We start from the raw sequence: 16,959 nt of genomic DNA, 5'->3' as shown, positions 1-16,959 counted from the left end.
AATATAAAAAATATTTTTATAATAAAAAGGATTTTATATAGGATTTGATTGTGTTTAATTTTATTGAAAGTATAAAGTAAGTTTTAAACGGTTAGTATTTTCTATAATTTAGTTTAATTATTGAATTTTGAAAAGTATAAACTAGTTTCTATATTTGATCAAGGGTTAAAAAGTAGCTATTTTAAATTAATTTAAATATAGTTAAATTAAAGTAAAAAACGTAAAGATATAAAAAAAATTATATTAATAAAAATTACAATTAAAATCGCAGAATAGTTCATGATTGCATTATCTCTCACTACCCAGAGATAATAAGAATTTTTTTTGTGGATAATTTTTTTATAAACTTTAATATCATATTTGCTCATATTAATCTATTATTTGTATAAATTTGTATAGAAAATTTATATTTTTTCGACAAAAGGTATAGTTTCCTTAATATACTCATTTAATTTTAGTTATTGCTTTAATATATTATAAATTTAAAAAAAAAATCCATTAATAAAATAATGAAAATGATCTCAACATTTTTGTTATTCTCTCTCAACATTTAAGAAAACTACTAAATTGTAAAGGTTTATCAGTTGTGATTAGATAGAATTCTCCTTAAAATTTACTTAAAACAAATAATATCAATTTCCCAAAACCAAAATTACAATAAAAATGTTGTTCCAATAATATTTTTTTTTTTTTTTTTCAGAAAGAAAAGCTTTATATTATATTGAGGCAATATATACAAAATAGATCTTAAAAGATCGTCTGAGAGAGAGATATACAGAATAGCTCTGATGGCTTGGTTCGCCTGAGAGAAAGACTGATGGTCAAAATACATAAGCATCAAAGGATGAGCAAAATACCAAAAAGAGATTGCCTTCAGAGACAGCCCTGATTATAGAGACAAAAATAAAACCACAGAGGATCTGCTTCAGCGATTAGGAGAATAGAGAGCAGAGAAAAGAGATAGAACATATATGGAGGAGAGATTAGAGTCCTCAAAAATTTTTAAGTTCCTCATGTTAAACATAAAAATTATAAATAATTTGAAATATTTAAAATTCAAAATATTTAATAACATTGAAACTATATTTTATCATACAAGTAAATAATGATTAGTTACCTTAAATATTAACTCTTTCCAAAAAACCTAAAATAGAATAATAAAAATTAAAAATATATAACTTAGAATAAAAATCAAATAACTAAATTAAAATATAAACCTATACTTTATTGTTTTAACAATGCTGAATCTGATTAGTACTATCACACTAAGAATAAGAATAGGGGTTTTCAAAATTTGTTAATTTTTGGAGTTTTGGGGATCGTGTTGGGAGGTTTGAGCTATAATTGTGGCTTCAGCGTAGATAGTTAGACAAGCATCGGCTATCATAACCATACCAAGCGTCTTTAGCCCCCCTGAAACCTCGCAAACCTCAGATGATAAAGTATGTTCAGTGTGTACCATTTTTAAAAAGGTCAGATGATACAGTACTATCATGCTGCAGCAGTCTCTGACCAAACGAGTGATTTATTGCGTAATATATATTTTATGTTAAATTATAAATTTATTTTTTTGACATTGAATCGACAGATATTTTATATTTTTAATATAATATAGTAGTGTAACATCATATTATGTAAGTAAATTGGGTAGTATATATTTATTAAATATAATTTCGATAGGAAATAATTAATTTATAAAAAATAAGAAATATATAATAGTGCAAGGAGGAGGTGACACTGAAAAAGTTCGAATTGACATGTACGAAATGGATTTGATTTTTGGGAATCATGGCCCATCTTTGGATTGTATTAGGATATCAAACCCTAAACCCTAGTTGTGCATCAAGAAAATCCTTTTCCGTGCCGTAACCATAATTGTTACTGAGGAAAATTTCACATCAATTATGTACACAAAATTCGCTTGTCTGTGTATTTCGATACCGCAGGAACAATAATGAACCATCACAGCTTTCTTTTACCAGTTACACTAAACAAACATGTCCTGTCAATAAAGTAAGTTGTACAGCGAATGATCTGCAACAAATAATTACAAAATAAAACCTAAGCTCTCCATCAATCACCATGCAAAAAAATATATAATTAATATAATTAAAAAATTAAATTATCTTTTTTTTATATAAAATTAACATTTACAAAAGTGGTTTGATTTTTGGTCAAAGAATAATTATTTCAAATTTAACGAATGAACGATTGCGTTATACCTGCCATGGGAAGGGAGAATAACAAGATAAAGTTTTAGTGATAATTTTTTCACGAAAGTTTGAAATAACAAGATAAAATTTAGTGATAATTTTTTCACGGAAGTTTGAAATAACAAGATAAAATTGTGATGAATTGATTATTTTTTATGATTCCTAAATATATAAACAATTTTAGAATTTTCAAACACTTCGTGGGATGACATGAAGAAGTCTTTGCATACCCACTTCAGTCCACAGGATGAAACATGGGAAGCAAGGATGAAGATAAAATACATGAAGCAAACGGGAAGTTTGCAGGCATATCAGCGAGAGTTTGCAAGTGCAGTTCTGGAACTTCCGGACATGGCGGAGAGGGACAAGGTGTTCAACTTTGTTATAGGGCTGAAACCTTGGGCTCGAAATGAAGTGAAGAGACAGAAGATAAAGACACTTGAGGAAGCTTTTGCTGTTGTAGATCATTTGGTGGAGCATTATGACGAAGCTTCTGATGAGAAAAAGAAGAAGTTCGATAAGCTGAAAGAAAAAACTACAAAAAATGATGCTTTGAAATCGTATGATAAGACAAAGACGAAGAAACCATTGAAGTGTTGGATATGTGAGGAACCACATACGGTGAAGAATTGTCCTTCAAGACCGAAAGTGGCTGCGATGGCACAGTCCAATACAAAGAAAGAAGAGACTTCTGTGGGGGTGATGCAGATTCTTGGAGTTGCCGCTGCTACGGAAGCGGCCTCACAAAGATATCTGGAAAGGAATAGTTTGGAGTATGTCCAGATGAAGATTGGGAGTGCTGATGTGCTTACTATAGTGGATGGTGGCGCTACTCACAACTTCATGAGTGAGGATATTGCGAGAAGGATTGGGCCGAAATTTGTACCGGTGAGGGCACAAATAAAGACAGTGAATTCTCCTCCTGATTCCGTGATTGGTATGGCTAAAAAGGGGGACACAACACTTGGTGAGTGGACCGGGAAAGTTGACTTCACTATAGTGCGGATTGATGACTATGAGCTGTGCTGGGAATGGAATTTTTGAAACATTATGATGCAATGATTGTTCCACATTTGAAGAAGTTGTACATTTACGACGGAAGGGAAGATGTACCCATTGGTGTTCCAACTGTGGGAGTAACAAGACCCGAGTGTAAGTTGGCAGTGATGCAGATGGGGGATGAGAAGCGTATGGATGAGGTCTGTAAGCGGAAGTCTGTTGTAGAGGCAAAGCTTATGGAACAGTCACAGGTTATCAAGACATTGTCAGATAGCATCTTGGATTTATCTAGGAGGCTGGAGGCAGTAGAGGATGACGATGACGATGATGAAGAATATATGAGGCCAAATGTCCAAGTGGAGGATCGGGTCGCATATCTACAGAGGATGGAAGTGGAAGATCCAGACAGATGGATTGAGTTGATTAGTGAGGGAGAGCCTTCAGGCTCTGCTCCCACCACATCTTCTTAGGTGACTTAGAAGATGGGGCTCATTGTTAGCTGCTCATGGCAGTGAGTCCCTAAACATTTGAGCAGGCATCTAGGGGTGAGATGACACAGATTGATAGGTAGCTTACAGTGGACAGTCATGGCAATGTATGGACGTGAGTTCTTATGGAGGCGATGTATGGTTGGATTAGCTACCCAACTAATCACCAACATGAGGGGTACCAACGCATGATTCAGCAGAGCAGTGGCACATCTATGGCATGGAGACAGGTTGATGGTGTATACATCTGGATTACCCATATACACGATTGTGTGGATGATATCTCGGTGATAGATGGTTGCTGGGATGGGTTATTGTCAAGGACAACAATGACTTCAGGTGGAGGAGAATGTGAGGACCACGAGTTGTAGGTGCGTTCGGGCGAGGGCGCGCAGCGAGGAGGGTGCGGGCGAGTCGAACGGGACAGCAATGCGGTGGGAGAAACGCGAAGAAAACGAGTGAAATGTGATCAAGTGCAAAGTGTTTGGTGTATATACCCATGGGCGGTCCCGGGCGAGCCGACGGACGGATGAACCAAATGTTGAACGCATGGTTGGGTCGGCCGACGAGCAAGTCAACCTGTTCGAAGTTGAAATGTATGGTCGGCCAGGTGGATGGACGCATGTGTTCAAACGATGGCAACCGTATATATGTGGAGAACTCGACGTAGAGTTGGAGGATCAATCAAAGCGAAGACATCAACAAGCATTTGAATGGAGAAGTGCGAGTTGGTGGCGCTGAGGACTTAGGCGTGGTGCAGGGGGTGGCAGGGCGTAGCACCCACGCTGAACGGAGGTGCGAGTTGAGTGCAGGTCGCAGGGCAAGCTAGGGCTCACGGGCAAACGCAAGGGTTGAAACTTTGACAGGTCGTTCGAAGTCGTCGGAGGGCGTGCGAGGGCGTCGTTCAAAGGTTCGTTTGGGGAGTCGTTCAGGTGTTCATTCAGAGGTTCGTTCAGGGCTGAACGACCGTTCGGAGGATCGTTTGGTGAGTCGTTCAAGAAGTCATTCAAGGTGTCGAACGGGCGTGTGGAAGTCATGCGGGAGTTCATTTGAGAATCCGTTCGGAAGGTCGTTCGAGGGCATGCGAGGGCGCGGTAGGGCGTCCTCCCGAACGACTCGAGTTGGTCAAACGGTGAACCGGGTGAAGTCTTGAACAGGTGACACGACTCGCCGGTGGGCGAGTTGGGTGCTCGATCAGAGCATTTGACGCACTAAATGAAACGCGTTCGGGTGAACGTGCGGAGGCAAACGACGAGTTGAGCAAGAGTCGTGTGGGCGACCATGTGGGCGCACCGACGAGCTGAGCTAACCAAGTTGTGCCGGTGAATGTAAAAATAATCTAAGTACAAAATTTGGGGTTTCCTCAAGATTGTAACTTATACATATATTATTATTGTGGGCAGAATCATTACAGGGAGTTGCCCCTCCCTTTATACTGTTGTGCATTTCATGGTTAATGTTGTTTATGGTGAATGTTAATGGTTTCTGTTGTGTTATAATGAAAACATATACTTGGTGAAATTGGAAAATAAACTAAGTATTGAAAGTAGGCGTAGTCCACGATCGCAAGTATTGGTGAAAAGAAAGTGGTTGGTGGTGCCGCACCTCCTATAGTGCGGTTGGAAGAGTACTGCCAGTGTAGGGGCGTGACATAAAGCCTCTTGACGTCCGCCCCAGAGGGAGCGGCGTTGTAGATTTCCAGCTTCACGGCTAGTCCATTATTGTCTTCTAGCAATCTCACGATACTACATATCTTGTGGGCATCTGCGCACAACATCCGTCAACCACGGGGCCTCGATGGACCTCCTCAAACTTCAACTCGTTGAAGGAAATGGTGTTCAGCTTTTCTAGCGTAGTCGAACAAGTTGCACCACCGCTGCTAATTGGGTCAGTGACGGATGAGCGTATCTGTACAGTGCCTTCTGCTGGGGACCTCAGCTCACGGCCGATCTCATCGTGAAGCTAGAGGAGGGCTCGCTTATCGAATCTTTCAGAGGCGTGTTTGACGGCAACTCGCTTCTGCAACAACTGGAAGGCCGCCATTAAACCATACAGATCCTCCATCCTTTTAATGTCTTCCTCTTTTTCTCCTTTTGTCTATCCCCTTTACCACGTTCTCCTATTTTCCTGCGCTGCAGCTCTGTTATGTGCCAAATTTATATTTAAAAATACGGGAGGCCTGCTCTCACATTTAACTAAAGCTAAACCCTTCACACGAGTGATGCATCGATTCCTCTTCTTCTTTCATAAGAGATTCAGAGGATGGCAAACTCTGGAAAGAGGCCATGGTTGATGAAATGGCATCTTTGCACAAAAAGGAGGATTGGGATCTGTTCGAGTTCTCGGATGGAAGGAAACCCATTAGCAGAAAATGGGTGTTCAAGAAGAAGACAAATGTAGAAGGAAAAGTGGAGAAATACAAAGCTCGGTTGGTAGAAAAAGGTTATTCCCAGGTGCCAGGAATTGATTTTGGTGATATTTTTCCCCTGTTGCCCTGGTAGCTTCTATTAGATTACTTTTATCTGTTGTTGTTGCTTTTGATTTTGAGGTAGAACAGATGGATGTGAAGACAAAATTTCTTCATGGGGATCTAGAAGAAGAGATCTACATGAAGCAACCCGAAGGCTTTGCAGAGAAGGGTGAGAAAGAATTGGTATGCAAGTTTAAAAAGTCCATATGGGTTAAAACAGTGACCAAGGATGTGGTATCACAAATTTTATACATTTATACAGGGACTTGGCTTCACTAGAAGCAAATCAGATCACTGTGTGTATTTTAAATTAATTGGTGATCGTGTTATTTATTTGGTCTTATATGTGGATGATATGTTGTTGGTTGGAAATGACAAAGAAATTATCCAGGATTTGAAGACCCAATTGTCCTCCAAATTAAACATGAAAGATCTTGGTGCTGCAAACTATATTTTGGGCATAGAAATTAAAAGAGATTGGGAAAAGAGGAAGCTCTGGTTAAACCAGAGGAAGTATGTAGAGATAATACTGCAGAGGTTTAATATGCAGGATAGTAAACCGGTTAAGGTTTCTATTCCTATAGGTGTAAAGTTATTTGTTGAACAATGTCCCAAGACACAAGAAGAGGAAGAGGACATGTCCCATGTTCCATATGCAAGTGCAGGCCATAGCCTGAAGTATGTGATGCTCTATACTAGACAATACATTGCACATGCAGTGGGAGTATTGAGCATGTTTATGTCAAAACTAGGGAATGAGCATTGAATAGTAGTGAAGCGGGTTTTTAGGTATTTGCGTGGCACTAGTGATTATGGTTTGTGCTACCAAAGAAGACCAATATTGGACAGAGTTCTGGATATTCGTGGCTTTGTTGATGTAGACTGGGCTGGAGATTTGGATTAGAGAAAATCTACAAGTGGGTATGTGTTTAACCTATTTGGAGGTGCAGTCAGTTGGATGAATAAGAAACAATCTGTAAGGGCACTATCAACTACAGAGGTAGAATTCATGGCAGCCACTCATGCAAGCAAGGCAGTAGTTTGGTTGTAGAGATTGTGTTCAAGTATGGGGTTAGTACAGGGAGCTATAAGGATAAACTATGACAGTCAAAGTGAAATTTTCTTGGCAAAGAACCCTACTTACCATTCAAAGACAAAGCACATTGATATTCAGTATCACTTTGTGAGGGATATGATAGAAGACAAAAAGGTGTTGCTGGTAAAGGTGGACACTTTGAAGAATAATGCAGATGCATTGAAAAAATATGTGAGCTCTGATAAGTTCTCTTGGTGTAGAGAAACAATGGGCATTATAGGGCTGGATAAATGACTAATCTCTCTTGTGGCCCCCTATGGAAAGAAAACAACAAGTGGGAGAATGTTGGGTTATGTTATATTCTTTCCATGACTAGCCCCCCTAGCTAAACTGGGAGGTTAGAGGGGGGGCAGAGCCTCCCCTTCGTTGTGCAGCAAGGGGGTCATAGGTGGGATGGAGCCCCCCTTTCGTTGTGCCAATTCATAGGGGGGGGGGGGGGGGGGGGGGGTCATAGGGGATTTGAGGGGGGCGGTTAGCCCCCCTCTACGGGGTCTGGTGCAACACCCCGAGGAATTTTTTTTTTGGACCCATGGTTTTGGGCGCGATGGTTTTAGGTCCATGGTATTGGATGATTCGGCATGTACATATATGTATTGTAACATTAAAAGGAACATAATGAAAAATCAATTTGGTAGTCTCGGTTTTGGGATCTAGGGGAAAATCTCTGTGTATATTTGTTTTATGTGTTATGCTCTCGCTATTGTTTATTTTCTATTTTTTAGAATTCGTATGCAGGTAATTTCTGTACGGGGTTAAAACCTACATTCGTCTTCTATCCATGATCTGAACATCCTATTAGAACAATTTCCAGATAAGAAGTTGGGAGAACAAGTCATGTGACTTGGTTTCTCTCTACGTGGCACAAGGTCTTTTTGGCACAAAGCTAAAAATGAACTAAAATACATGATATCTCATCTCGGTTGCCCGACGTTATTTTTCACATTAAGTGTCGTTGATACAAAATGGCATGATCTTCATGCAGTCATGTCAAGATGTCAACCTCCCGATGTTGTAAAACAACAAAAATGGAGAAATGATAACATTATCTCTAACCCTCATTTAACATCACTATATATGCAGAATTGGTTCAAAATATTCCGTGAAGTTATCTTAGAGAAACACTTGCAGACAAAAGACTACTGGTACAGATACGTACTCTACCACATTACTTTTGTAATTATTTAAACATCAAACTTCATCTAATGTAAAATTGTCTAACAAAAATGCATACTTCACAGGTATGAATGACAACATAGAGGATCCACACACAACCATGGTTTCCTTTCGATAGAAAACGCACATGATATGGAAAGCCTTATCTAGGATGACACAAAAACAGTTGATAATGCTAAGCAATTCTTCGACAAGTACATATCAGCTTGGAACCCTCGTCCTTCTACACTTTCAAACCGAGCCATTACTCAAGAAAATTTAGAAGACCCTTGCCTGTTGTCCACGCCAAATATTTTCAAAATCAATCATTTTAATGACTATGAACAACTCATCAATTGCATTGAATGACACACAATATGCACTGAAAGCACATCCCTAAGAAGGAAAGGCTTCTCATTCGAATGTCGTTATCAAGCACCTTGAGAATTACATCCAAAATCATCCTTGTTCATTGACTCTAATGGGCAAAAGGCATACACCCCCACTCACAACGATGATTGTCTCAATACCCATAACCCTACCATCCTATCTATTTGGTGTGTTGACTGCTAACTAGTACTCTCAATCCATGTCATACAAAAATATATCATAAAATATGCATCCAAAGCATTAAAGAAATCTGAAAGCTTCCACCACATGCTACATAGAATTTTACTCCCTTCAGCTAATGTTGACCCAGCAACATATGCATTTCGAAAATTCCTTGCAGAAACCCTTGTCGATCGTGACATTAAAGCACAGGAAATCTGCCATATGCTGCAAAAATTACCATTGACATTGTGTAGTCGATCTTTTTTTCTTTAAATGTAAGCCAAAAAATTTATATGCATCTTCCACAAAAGAATATTGCCTCTTCTCCATCACCACACTTATAGATACATACATCCAACGCCCATATTCCTTAGAATCCACATCACTTATAGAACTGGTAAGATCTTGGTCATATGATCCTCGTCAAAAGACAAACAAATGGAAACTCAGACCTTAAAAGGAAATTATTCATGGCATACCACACTACTCCTCAATACCATCCACAACGAAACCTTGCTACTGTGACTTTTTTCAAGTTGAACTTATGATATACAAACTATTTCCATATTGCTTGAGATATAGGAGATTCTGCTGAAGAATTCATCACAAACTGACAAAGCTTTCATTCTTTATACAAACCTTGGCACCAACACCACACATTATCTGATATTGAACCTGTTACAAATGATAACTCAACTATTCATGAAACCCATCCTCCAGACACCATGGACTTAAATGAATGGGAATTACTCTCCCAATTGCACTCTACAAATGAGCTCCTCATAAATGTCCTTGACATGCTTGGCCTTCATGGCTTTGATGACAACCATAACTAGACTCATACCGCTATCCCATTAGATCTATAAGAAAAAGGCATGCAATTCATTGAGAATAACCGCTTTGTCCACCGCATTCTTCAAACACATAAACATATCCTTACGAACCTTAACTCATTATCTCCAATGCAAAGAAAAGCTCTAAATATTTTTCTAATCATTTTGCTAAGAAGGATATTTTTCTTGCTCTAAGAATGATAATACAAGGCACTATTGGTACTGGAAAATCCCACCTTATAAATTGCATCAAATAAATGCTCATAAGCCTTGCTGGCTAAGGACCTTCACCGATCATGCTCCTCGCCCCTATAGGCATTGCAGCCTTCAACATACAAGCATCGACAATCCTTGTCGCCTTCCACCTTCCCATAAAGGATCTTATGCCCTTAGAAGGCAATGCTCTCACAACATTCCAAGAAGAACTTAAGCATATACAATACATACTAATTGATGAAATGAGTTTCATTGGACCAAAGATTCTCAACCAGATTAAAGAATGTCTTCGAGATACATATCCACTACAAAGAAACACTCAATTTGGTGGTTGTTCATTATATTAGTTGGTGATCTCGGCTAGTTACTGCCCGTCAAATACAAACCACCATATGCAAGACAAGCCATGAGAGTGCATTGTGGAATACATTCAACAAAATCATCAAATTAGACAATATTTCGTCAACAAGGTGACAACATCGCTCAGGTTACTTTCATAAACATCCTCCAGAACATTAGAAATGCAAATCCAACAATTGACGACTATAACATCCTCATGTCTTGAACAAATTCTTTGTCAGAAGATGAAATACATTCTTTCCCTGATTGCATGCATCTATTTCCAACCAATGCTCAAACATTGGTCCATAATAAGCAAATGATAAAATATTTAAACACTTTTGTCACAAGATCCATCGCAAAAGACGACAACACATATTATAGCCTTTACTCAAAAGACAAACAACTTAAGTGAATTGTCTTGCTATGCAAAGGCCAAAAAGTGATGCTAACTTCCAATCTTTAGGTTTCGGCCATACTTGTTAATGGTTCCCTCGAGGAAATTATATCCATCTTTTATAAAGAATCAATTGTACCTCCACAGCTTCCAACATTTGTTGTCATAGTTTTTCCCAAATACATCGGGCCTCCTTGGGATGAAATAAATCTCACTCACTTGTCTATTTCAACAATAAAAAGAAATGGACATACGCAAATTCCACTAAAGATGGCTTGGGAATTAACTATACATAAATCTCACGGTATGACATTGGTAAAAGCAACAATAGACATTGGAAAAATTGAACGGTCTCACATTCACAACAATTTCAAGAGTCTCTTCTCTACAAGATCTCTGAATTTTCCCTCCATTAACTTTCGATCGTTACATGAAAATGAAAGACAACAAAAATATTGCTCACAAAAAACATGCAGAAGAAATTCTTCGTTAAATGCCTCCAGACAACTTGCTCCAATCCATATGTTAACATCTCCAAAAGGTTTTCCGTAATTATTAAGCTCAATCTATTTTTATCGCATATATTTTCTATCGATTAACAATAATCAAATTTAATCATTATTAATACATGGTTGCAAATATTACATTGTTATTATATTTTTTAATTCCTTACTTCTAACATTATTTGTCTTAAACAGGACATATGGACTCGTAGATATCGCAACTATACAGTTACTGCAACAAAATAGAGGAAGCAATAATTACATTACATAATATAGAAAAAAATATTTCTATCAGTACCAAATCCAAACATACCACTATACTGCATTCGATCAACTTTACAATTATTACTAAAAATAAAATTTGCTCTGAAACGTATAATCCACATACATGAACGTGAAAAAATGCAAAAAATACGAATTGACTCACAATCAAGAAATATGTATCTCCAACTACGCATAAATCTTCAATGGTGTTCAATATGCCATCATTCCCCTTGCATTTTCAACTAGAAATATTGAAATTCCCATGACAAAAGTAAGCACATTTTCATTCACTCCAATTTCATTATAACACAATTCACATGCAAACTCATTATAATCGATTTTAACAATTAAATTCTATATTTAAAATAATAATAATTCTTCTATATATTTCGAACAAAATATTCTTTTTGTAGGTTAGTTATTACTTCTTCGACTCTCTCATTTCTTCAACAAATTGTGATGCGAATTTAAATGCGGAAAGATAACCATCATGTTGCTCACGATGTAATATTATTTTATTTTCCTCATCCATTATAATCTACTACTTGTAATTTTCTATTGAAACTTAAAAAAACATCTCCGAAAATCAAGACGCAATCTGTGTTAGAAACCTTATACAATTCGTAAATTTCACATAATGTAAATCATGTATCTTTATCTTCTACTTTTACATGGAATCTTGTTTATTAATTCTTATTGTCAATGACCATTTACATGTCACGATTCTTTTTGAATTTATGCTTTATGACATTTCTTTTGCAATATCTGATACAATTGCTAACATATTAAACTAATAATTTAACAAAAACTTACCAACAAAAAGAGAAAAGAATAATATTAAGTATTTTCTTTAGTTTCATTTTTCCCTTTTTAATTCGTGGTCATTGTAAACTTGCCATCTACCTCACCAAGATGTTTGGACAAGATATGCTTCATGTGACATGGGAAGCGTGCTTATCTAACTCACCACAAAATGTTGGGGTAAGATCGAGTAAATTCAAATCATTATTTACATAAAATAGTGTTTAAATAATTTTCTTGGGAAATAAATTCTGGGCCATACATGCTTCTACTCAATTCTGGTTAAAAGTCGAGTGTGATCCAGCGATTTTTGCTTATGTAAAACAAATCATTATTTACATAAAATAGTGTTTAAATGATTTTTCTTGGGGAATATATTCTGGGCCATACAACCTTCTACTCAATTCTGGGTAACAGTGTAGTGTGCTCAAGCGATTTATGTTTAATGTAAAATATTTTTCTTAATGAAAATATTCTATTTTTTTTCTTGAATTTCTTCCAAACATAATTGGGTTGATAGTTAAAAAAACATCAACTCAAAGCTACCCAATAAACAAGAATGGCATTGTTACTATTTTACGTTTTAGAGATTTTGTTAAGTTTTTTCTTGAATTTCTTGCAAGCATACTTGGGTTGATAGTTAAAAAAACATCAACTCAAAGCTACCAAATAAACAAGAATGGCATTGTTACTATTTTTTGTTTTAGAGATTTTGATTGAAATTTCACAAAATAATTATTTGTTAAATTCGTATCCATCCAACGTAGTCATCCTAGTAGGTGTGCCAATAGCTGTATGAATGATAGCCCCCACCCCCCATTCCTTAGACCTGTAGAGTCTCCGCAATAGTCCGTGCCATCCCGGTTGCAAAAACAATCAGATCCGTCCCCGGATCAAAATCCAGAAACAAGGGTCAGGTTTCAAAGTAGTGAAAATTCCCAACCTAGTATTCTCTAGCAAATTTGCTCTTTTTACGAGACTATTACAAATCGCCTTCATTCATAAGCAAATGCATGCAAACATCTATATACGTTGAGATTATTGGCTATTGATGGATTTGCCATAAAAATGTCATTCCAACACTACTAGGTGCTATCCTGGAACACATAATCTAGGAACACTTGCCAATGCTGGAACATCACACGCGCAAATGGGAAACTTTACTACTCGGAACAATGGCATATTTCGGAACAGGGAGACTGACCGGAAAAGGAGCTATTATATAAAGGGGTGCTACACGCTATGGAAATATGAAACTCAAAAAACTTTCGCACAAAATTTATAATTTTAACAAATTTATATATATAAATTAGGACAAAACTTATATATATATATATATATCACTTTATGGTGATTTTATTTATTTATTAGATTATACTCTATGTATCTTTGGTTAAATAACTTATGAAAATGGATTATAGAACTTCTAAAGCAATGTTTAGCTATATATATATATATATCACTTTATGATGATTTTATATATTTTTATTAGATGGTACTCTATCTTTGGTTAGATAACTGCGGAAGGCATATCAGTACTTCGTCATCTTTTCATGCGGCTTATATGGCCAAGAGAGCATAGAGACCTTCCCGTAGAGTTAGGTTATCATGTTGTACCAACTAGCCAGCGAAGGAAGACCTTGCAATTGGTTCGACATGTTGGCTCTCAGGTTGAAGGAACAAGTGACAAAAGCCCAACATCCGCCCAAGGGTCAGCAAGCAGAGATATACATGTTCGCTTACATACTAGATGCATTCTATGCTCATCAGCAGTTCCCAGGCTTGGGTTGGGCATGGACACCTTCGGAAACCTCTGTGCACACTTATTGCAGATTGTTCTCTAAATGTAAATTTCGTGGAGTTATCATACATTTTTCAAACAACTTTATCACCCCGGTGTACAAGATGATATTTGAGCAGGATCCACCTTTCATGTCACAGGCATCAATGGAGGCATTAATCAACATACTGGATTGGTATGCCTCACTCCTTGGTACCTTCATAGAGATCTACAATGCGGAGAAGGCTCCGCATTTTTTACCGAAGTTTGCCGTGGAAAAGCTCATCATGCAAGAGGTTTCATATCACATCTCGACAGGGTTGTCAGCGAGATTTCATGGGAAGAAGAAGGCATCTTGGCCTTGATCCAGGTGGATGTTGGTGGCCACCCACCTATCCCATTTGGACCCTCACAACTGTCTATTTCAGTATTTTCAGTTTCCTAAATTATAGCACAGTTTACTATTTTTAGCAGTTTTTCGGGTCCTAAACTTCTGGAGCCGTTTTGAGGCCCTAAATGACATTTTTTGGGAAATCTACCGCCAGCAATTTTTCTATCAAAAAAACATCCTTTCCGCCGTAGTCCTCAGAGAGATCTTTCGAACGGGCTATCATGCGCGTCAAACAAAGATAATACAACCAATTCGCGACCCCGGGAAGTTGATGTACCAACTTACCCAAAAACGGGGCCCACAATTTGGCGTTTCATCTTCTAAGGTTAGGTTTTGGAATGTGAAGGGTTTTCCATTGTTTATAAACAATAAATAGGCCTTCGAGCCTCATTGTAACATAGTTCAAAGGCATGTAGCCACCACATCTCTTCTCAGAGATAAGCTACCATCGCCCTAGCTGGTTTATTTCCATTTATGTTTGTAAGCATATTTCAGTATTTTACAGTAATGAAATGAAGTATTGTTTCCACTGCATATCTGTCTTTATGATTATCTCTGTATTTTATTGTGTTCCTGTTTAAATTCGGATCAGGCCTGCTTTTCCTTTGCAGATCAAGTTGTATGAGATTCGGAATCTCAAGCATGTTGAGGCCAAGACGGAGGAGTTCAAGAGATTCACCTTCGGCACCAGAAGTTTCAATCCGTACGACCCACATTGCTTCATGAAGGACCACAGTGTGAGTGTGCAATTCCGTTGGATCTAAGGGGCGTGTCATTGGCCTAAGGAAGACCCATGGAGATATTGTTATCACTCCTCCAGGCTCAATGAACTGGTTGGCATAGCTGTAGAGTGGTTAACAAAGCAAAAGGAAGTAGCATCTCAGAGAGTAGCATCATCAACAGTAGCAGAGGGTAGAAGACCTGCACGTGACAAAGGCAAGAGAAAAGTTGTTGACAGCACGGAGGCAGAGAAAACCTGTAAGTTCAAAGAAGATCCACTTGTGTTGAAAGCAACTTTGGAGATTGAGGCTAATAAGTGACAACGCGATAAGAGGATCGCGCAAAGGCTAAGAGAGAAAAAAAGGATGGAGGAAACAGAAAAGGAGTTGCAGCGACAACTCCAGGAAGAATAGGAGCTGGGCAAAAGAGAGAAGGAAGCGCAACAGGAATAGGTATATCAAGAGGTGCAACATGCACAGATTGATGAAATTGTGCCCATACAGGTTATAGACTCATCCGAGCAGTTGGCACAAAGAAGACAGGGTGAGCAGTTAGAGGAGCAGGACTTAGCTAAAGAGATTGAATAGATTCTAGAGTAGATGGATACGGATATGGTTCAACCAGAGTCAGACCAGGATTTTGACCTCATGCCTCGGAACGAAGAAGTCACCCCACCGGCTTCACTAGATCCATAAGCATAGCAAGTCCCAAGCAATTAAGGAGACACATAAATCCTTGAAGATTATCCGGAGGCGTAGATGCACAACCTATCTTTCAACGATTCACAACACAGAGTTTTGTAGTCGCATAGAGTGCCTAATTTGGATGTCCACATATCTCCTATGTAGTTTGAAGAACGAGTGATCATATATGATGTGTGCAAGAATCTAGCAGCATTGACCGATTCTACCAGAGCATATGCTGAAGCCACCAACTCGAGTGTTTGATTCTTGATAGCAGAGATCGAGCGCATGGCTAAGGAGTTACAAGTAGCCAAGAAGGGAGGAGAACATGTTACAACATCCGTTAGAGCAGATTTGAGGAGAGAGATACATGATGAAGTATCGTCTCTCGAAGCAATCATGCAGACGTTGTACTCCAAATTCGTCACTGTGCATAAGTCAGTTGTCCATCTCAACAGTTGGCAGCAGTGTTGTGCTAGGAGAGCACGCATCTTGTCAAATATGCATACTATTGTCAATCACATGCAAACATGGACAATGAGGTACAAAGGAGCCCCAATGTATTTGCCAAAGATGATGAAGCCAAAGGCGGTAGAGTTGAAGGCACGCATCTGGAGTCAGATCTGGAACTATGAGGAACTCCCACAGCTCATCACTAGTTTGTAGGCTTCACATGCACGGGTGTTCAGAAGCATGGATGTTATTGTGCGCATGCACGCGATCCCATCCATTGGCACACTCACGAGGCGAAGTCAAAGAACCAATTCTTACTGGAGCTGGACATGTACTTTGATGAGTTGATGCATGAAGCCACCAGCGCAGACTTGGAGATCAACACAAACATTATGCATCAGTATGTTGCTGGTCCGGCTGCACTCAAGACTATGATGCACATGTTATTAGACGAGTTGGACAAAGGTGCCAAACCAATGTACCCGGATGCAACAGAGGCAAGAGTTTGCTTTCAGTAGGATGTCACCACTGAGCACGTAAACACCATAACAGACTACCAAGTTTGGCATTAGTTCACCACCGTCGATCATCGCGAGGATGTTGAAGAGC

This window comes from Pinus tabuliformis, chromosome 2_2 (assembly GCF_031772625.1).
Source record: "Pinus tabuliformis cultivar Carrire ecotype Pingquan chromosome 2_2, CPIR1, whole genome shotgun sequence".
NCBI classification, from domain to species: Eukaryota; Viridiplantae; Streptophyta; class Pinopsida; order Pinales; family Pinaceae; genus Pinus; species Pinus tabuliformis.
This window is presented reverse-complemented; position numbering follows the sequence as displayed.